The 6701-nt window shown below is 39.5% G+C and overlaps 1 pseudogene; it reads left to right on the top strand.

Moving 5' to 3' along the window:
• The first annotated feature begins 4144 nt into the window (after positions 1–4144).
• On the top strand, positions 4145–5239 carry LOC112862322 (cyclin-G1 pseudogene; annotated as a pseudogene).
• The last annotated feature ends 1462 nt before the right edge of the window (positions 5240–6701 follow it).

Raw genomic sequence — 6701 nt, 5'->3', positions numbered from 1 at the left:
ACAAACAAACAAATGTGATGAAAAGGCTAAATAAATAATGGGTTACACAAACACACACGCACACATACATACATGAATAAGAAATTGCTAAGGCAATTAAAAACTATTATCCATTGGACATTGCTTCTTTGGTAATTCAATGAATAACTAATTTCTTCAGAAACTTTTCAAGTAAAGTTCAAACTATTAAAGATAAAATTATATTTTAAAATCAATTACTGGGGCACCTAGTTGGCTCAGTCAAAGAGAATGTGAGTCATGATCTCGAGGTTGTGAGTTTGAGCCCCATGTTGGTCATGGAGATTACATAATAGAGAGAGAGAGAGAGAGAGAGAGAGAGAGAGAAATCAATTACTAATGACACACAGTATGAAGTTCTAGAATAGGCAAATTAATAATAATATAAAAACTCAGAACAAATATATTGGGAATGCAGTAGTATCTGTTGCCATCCAGAAATTGCCCCCAACTTAACAGATTAAAATAACAATTATTATCAAATAGTTTCTGATATTTGGGAGTGCCATAGCCCAAAAGGTCTGGTTCTGAATCTCTCATGAGACTCAAATTGGGAGAATGGCCAGGACTGCAGTCATCTAATGGTTTGACCAGGGCTGGCTGATTCATTGCTAATATGGCTCACTCAGATGGTTGTTGGCAAAGGTTTCAGGTCCCTACTGACTCGGGCCTCAGTAGGCCTCAGTTCCTTGCCACAGTGCCTTGAGTATCTTCACAGCGTGACAGCTGACCTTTCCCAGAAAAAGTGATCCAAAAGAGAGCAAGATGAAATCTGAAATGTCTTTACAGATACACTATATCATATCTATAACGTCCTATGGGTTACCTTAGTCAATCTTATTCAGTGTGGGAGGAGACTATACAAGGGAATATGGTGATCTCTGTGGACCATCTTAGAGGCTGGCTACCATAAGAGGTAGGGGTTAACTGGGAGGAGACTTTCTGGTGAAATACAAATGTTCTATAGTATAACAAATACACAAGAGACATGTGTACATACCTTTGTTCAAACTGTATACCTAAGATGTGCACATTTCAATAAAGGTATATACATTTTATATAAAATGAAGTATAAATAATAATAATCAGGAAGGGGTGGAGAGTGGATGGAGGATATAATAGTGGTAAAATATTGATAACTTATGAAGATGGATGGATTGGTACAGGTGAATTAATTACACTAAAATACTATACTTTATAAAATTGCAGTTCTGAGGGTTATTTAGAAAAAAATCAGGGAACTAAAGAACTGTACATATATCATATTTATCCAAAGATGCATCAAAAAAGGTTTAACTTGATATTCATGGAAATGTTTTAAACTGAGTCACACACAACTCTGCCTTATTAAGTTGCATATATGAAAGTATATGCATATGTGTGTATGCAAGGAGGTTCTTACTGTCTCCAGGTTATCATTATGCCCGGTATCATTATTGTACTGTTCTGTAAGAAAAGCTTTTTTGGACTAAAGTCACCTGAGGGATAGTTTCGGTTGATTTACCTGATAGAATTTCAAGCCCTTTTCTTAGAAGTGACTCTGTAAATACTAAATAACACCCCAAATTTCCCAATGGTAGTTAACTCCTACAAAAGCATTGTGCACAAATGTCCCAGATGACTTTGCTTTTTTGAAATCTGTCCTCTTTTTATTACATTGTTTTTGCCTTCTCTCTTCCTGTTAAGCTAACAAGCTTTCACAGATTCAGCCCTAGAGCATTTTCCACTTCGAACACTGATCCCACTCCACTGAGGACTAAAGAACCAGGCAGTAGTTCTACCTAGAGACGCCACAACTTAATGCTTAAGAGCAGAGCAGAGGCACCAGAGACAAATCACAATGCCACCACCAATGATATATTATTTCACTTGTCTATGTTTTTTTAACCTTTCTATGTCTCCTTTTCTTATGTGTGAAACGAGCTTAATCACAGTACAGCAGAGGACTATTGTCAGAATTAAATGAGCTAATACTTGTAAAATGTTCAGGACAATGCCAAAGCATCACAGATATATTGCATCCAAAATAAACTCTAAGGAATTCCTGCTTTGCTGCTTCAAGTAGTAAATAAAGGGTCATGTTCCATGAATACAAATTTACAGAAAGCACACACAAGTACAATTTACCGTTTCAATCAAAAAAGCAACCAGGTTGGGGCGCCTGGGTGGCGCAGTCGGTTAAGCGTCCGACTTCAGCCAGGTCACGATCTCGCGGTCCGTGAGTTCGAGCCCCGCGTCAGGCTCTGGGCGGATGGCTCGGAGCCTGGAGCCTGTTTCCGATTCTGTGTCTCCCTCTCTCTCTGCCCCTCCCCCGTTCATGCTCTGTCTCTCTCTGTCCCAAAAATAAATAAAAAAACGTTGAAAAAAAAATTAAAAAAAAAAAAAAAAGCAACCAGGTTAACTTGATATATAGAGATATTATGTTGTATAATCATATATCATTTTTTTTTGCTTAAAACTATAAGCAACTCACATAAGCAGTTTGAATCAGAATCCTTAACATCCTTAACCTACTTTACAATTTTGCTCATCTAATTTCAGTTATTTTCTGATACCTCATGTGAATTATCATCTTCCTCACAAATACACATTTCAAGCACCAGAGAGCCCACCCCAATAGCTGGAATTCCCAGGCTTTTGACATTTTCCCTACCTCCTCTTCTTAATTTAGACTCCCCTGGACCCACTTCCGCATTCCTGTCTGGTCTATCTCTTTGGTAGCAGTTATGAAATTGAATAGAGGAAACCTCATTTAAAACGGGGGAGTGAGGCTGGAAGGAGAAGTTCTCACTTCATACCATTCTCTTCAACTGCAGATCCCAATCCGAAGAGATGTATCTTGCATAAAGTAGGAAGAAACGTACTTTACCACTCCAGCAAGAGGAAGAATTTCTCCATGCCAGCAACTACCTCAGCCAATGAGAAAAGACCACAACTCAGTCAATGAGAAACTGTCACCACTCTGTACTCTTGTTTTCCTCTAGTAGACTTTGTTCAAAGCAGCCCCCCCCCCCCACCGCCCCCGCCGGGTCCTCCTTTTCTCTGCAAAGCGACACTCCTTTCCTTTGATCTCCAGATTTGCCTGTGGTTTTACCATAGCTCACATGACCTGAATTGCGATTCCTCTGCTATTCCTGAATAAAGCCATTTTGCTGGGAAAATAACTGAATGTTCTAAGGTCGATATTACTTAGTGTCAGATGAGTAGGATCCAGAGAAGAATCCCAGCAACTCCAAGGCTGGTGAGAAACAGGTGGTGGTACCCACTGAACCCAGTGAGCTCTCACTGCTTTTTGGTTGATGCTGGAGTTTGAGGTAAGTTTTCTCCTGGATTAAAGACCCACTCTCTATGTGTTTTGAGCTCTCCAGGCTTAATTTGGGATCTGCTTAAAAGCTTTATCTTTTCTGTTTTTGTGAAAGCTTTGTCTTTTCTGGTGAGTTCTTTTTTGTTTTGTTGAACCTTGGTTTTGAGTAATGAAATCCCAATCCTCTAAACTGTCTCAGGAGAGCCATTTTTCTGGGACCCTCACTTAGTTTTAAACCCTACGGTTTAAACCCTATGGCCCTCCCCATGAACATTTTTAATTACATGGGCCAATTTAGCTAAAGATAATTTAAACCACAATGGCTATTACAGGGGACTTTCAATCTCCCCAGATGTTTTTTTCAGAACTAAATTGCCATGGCTCTAAATGAAATGATAATAATAATAATAATAATAATAATAATAATAATAAGATGCCTATTTTAACTTGTAACCTGAGGCTTCCAGACATTTTCGGGATTCTAACACCTCTTTACAAAATACCATTTACAAATTAACCAAGGTGAACAATTAATGGAAGACAAAAAACTTCTGAGACCTTTCTCCCTTCTTCCATGCTCTTTGTGTCAGGCACCCTCTTGCTCACCTCCCCCTCCTTCTTTGTCTCCAGGTATGCAACAGACATTTTATGCCAGATGTCCTGACACCATCTCTCTTTTTTCCTCCTGCACTGGCTCCACATTCTTTATACCCTCTATTTCTTCATTCTAATCTTTTCATGGAACTTCCCTTTTTCTTCAAACCTCACCCATTTGTTCCTCTCCCCAACCTATTACAAACCTGCTCTTTTAGGGCTAGGAGCTGACTCTGTGGTGGGCACTGTCGTCTGGGAGCGTTGCAGAGACCTCCACCCAAGACGCCCCCCCAGGCTGCTCACCTCTTACCGTCGAGTCCCTTCGCCTCGTGAGCATGTTGGATTTGATATCGTGGGGTGAGGTGAGAGCAGGCCCAGGGAGGGAGGTTACCGCAGAGGAGCCACAGTCACAGTCAAGATGATAGAGGTACTGACAACAACTGACTCTCAGAAACTGCTACACCAGCTGAATGCTCTGTTGGAGCAGGAGTGGAGATGTCAGCCAAAGGTCTGTGGCTTGAGACTAATTGCATCTGCACACGATAATGGCCTCAGAATGACTGCAAGGCTAAGGGACTTTGAAGTAAAAGATCTTCCTAGTCTAACTCAGTTCTTTGGCTTTGACACAGAGACACTTTCTCTAGCTGTGAATTTACTGGACAGATTCCTGTCCCAAACGAAGGTACAGACCTTGGGTGTGTTGGGCTGAGCTGCTTCTGTTGGGCTGTAAAACCAATAGAAGAGGAAAGGAATGTCCCATTGGCAACTGACTTGATCCGAATAAGCCAGCACAGGTTCATGGTTTCAGACTTGATGAGAATGGAAAAGATTGTATCGGAGAAGGTATGTTGGAAAGTCAAAGCTACTATCGCCTTTCAATTTCTGCAACTCTACTATTCATTCACTCAAGAGAACTTGCCAATTGAAAGAAGAATAGCCTTAATTTTGAAAGACTAGAAGCTCAACTTAAGGCATGCCACTGCAGGATCATATTTTCTAAAGCCAAGCCTTCTGTGTTGGCATTGTCTATCATTGCACTGGAGATCCAAGCACACAAGTGTGTAGAGTTAACAGAAGGAATAGAATGTCTTTAGACACATTCCAAGATAAACGGCAGAGATTTGACCTTCTGGTAAGAGCTTGTATCCAAGTGTTTAACTGAAAATTCATCAAACAAGTGTTCCAGACCAAATGTTCAGAAGTTGAAATGGATTGTTTCTGGATGCACTGCATGACAGTTGAAGCATAGTTACTACAGAATAACCCATTTTCCAACAATTCCTGAAATGGTCCCTTAATTGGATTGTTACAACAACAAAATACTCCTCTGAAGCCTTTCTCCACAATCCTAAGCTGTAGATTCCATAATACTATAATGGATTTAAGCTGTGAAGACTCAAAACATCACGAAGAGATTAGCATTGATGTTCTCAGATTTGGGAAAACTACCTAATTAACATGGTGTAGTGGAATTATAATTAAATTTGAATTCATCTGTGAGGCATACAAGTCAAAGCTAAGAGTATAAATGTGAAATGTTAATAACAAGCCTGGGAAGGTAAACTGTGAATCTTCATTTCAAACTTTGATCCAACTTTCTAGACTGAGTCAGTATATTGTATTTAGATGGTATTAAAAGTGGTAACCTAATTAAATTCTAAATTGTGAGGTATACATTAAACCAACATTTCACAAATGCACTTCTAAGGCATAACAAGGGTTACTATTCTAGGCAGGGAAAATGATTTCTTGGTACCTGTAGTGCAAATAATAGATAATCCAGAGATGTGGACTTTATTGCTACTTGGGAATTACATTTAAATTTGAGGGCATTTTATAAAAGCAAAACTACAGACCTAGTCATTTTGGCATATTAAGTTATCTTTAATATTTTTCTAAAAAACAGGTAATATTTGTACCCGTGACAAAACCTATACAATATCCACTGTCTCCATCTAATCCCATCAAGAAAAACTGGTTTTATTGTGAAATTCAACATAAATTAACTTTGGTCCAAAAACTTGACTTAACACTCCATAAGTTTTTACTAAGGGCTGTTTTTATAAAACTTGCTATTCTAGGGGCACTGAGTGGCTCAATCAGTTAAGCATCCAACTTTGGCTCAGGTTCGTGAGCCCTGCATTGTGCCCTCTGCTGTCAATGCAGAGCCTGCTTTAGGTCCTCTGCTGCCTTCTGTCTCTTGGGGAGAGTGCCTCCCCCACTGGCACTCTCTCAAAAAAAAAAAAAAAAATTAAAAAAAATTAAAAAAAAAAACAAAAAACAACTGCTCCTTTAAAGGCAGACCCTCTGAGGAGCCAAACGCTAAACCCCGAATTTCTGACAGTCCCTACCTAAAGCTGAACTACAAGTGACAAACACTTTCCCAAAGTGATTGAGGATCCTCAAAAATTTGCTGAGGAGTTTAACATAGTTACTGAGACTTATCAACCCAGTTTCTCACTTTTATATCAGGTCCACATGCTTTTCAGCAGAGCCAGGCATAACTCTGGATGAACACTGTCAATTGGGACAATCTTGGAAGGTCTCTAGAAGTCTGAGAACTACAAGGCATGACCATCTGCCTTGTTATATGATCAAGTTCATGCAACTTCTGCTAAGCAACCTCACCAGTCCGTTGCTAGGGCTTTCCCCAAACCTACTGATTGGAATGAGATTCAGGCTTATGCCCAGAAGCCCGGTGAGCCCATGTATGATTATTATAGCCAGCTCCAAATTGTTGTTGTTGTTGTTTTAAGTTTATTTATTTATTTTGAGAGAGAGTGCA

The sequence above is a fragment of the Puma concolor genome, chromosome B2 (assembly GCF_028749965.1).
Source record: "Puma concolor isolate L17-30 chromosome B2, mPumCon1.1.hap2, whole genome shotgun sequence".
NCBI lineage: Eukaryota > Metazoa > Chordata > Mammalia > Carnivora > Felidae > Puma > Puma concolor.
The sequence above is the reverse complement of the archived record's forward strand: the minus strand, read 5'-3'. Positions and strand labels throughout refer to the sequence as shown.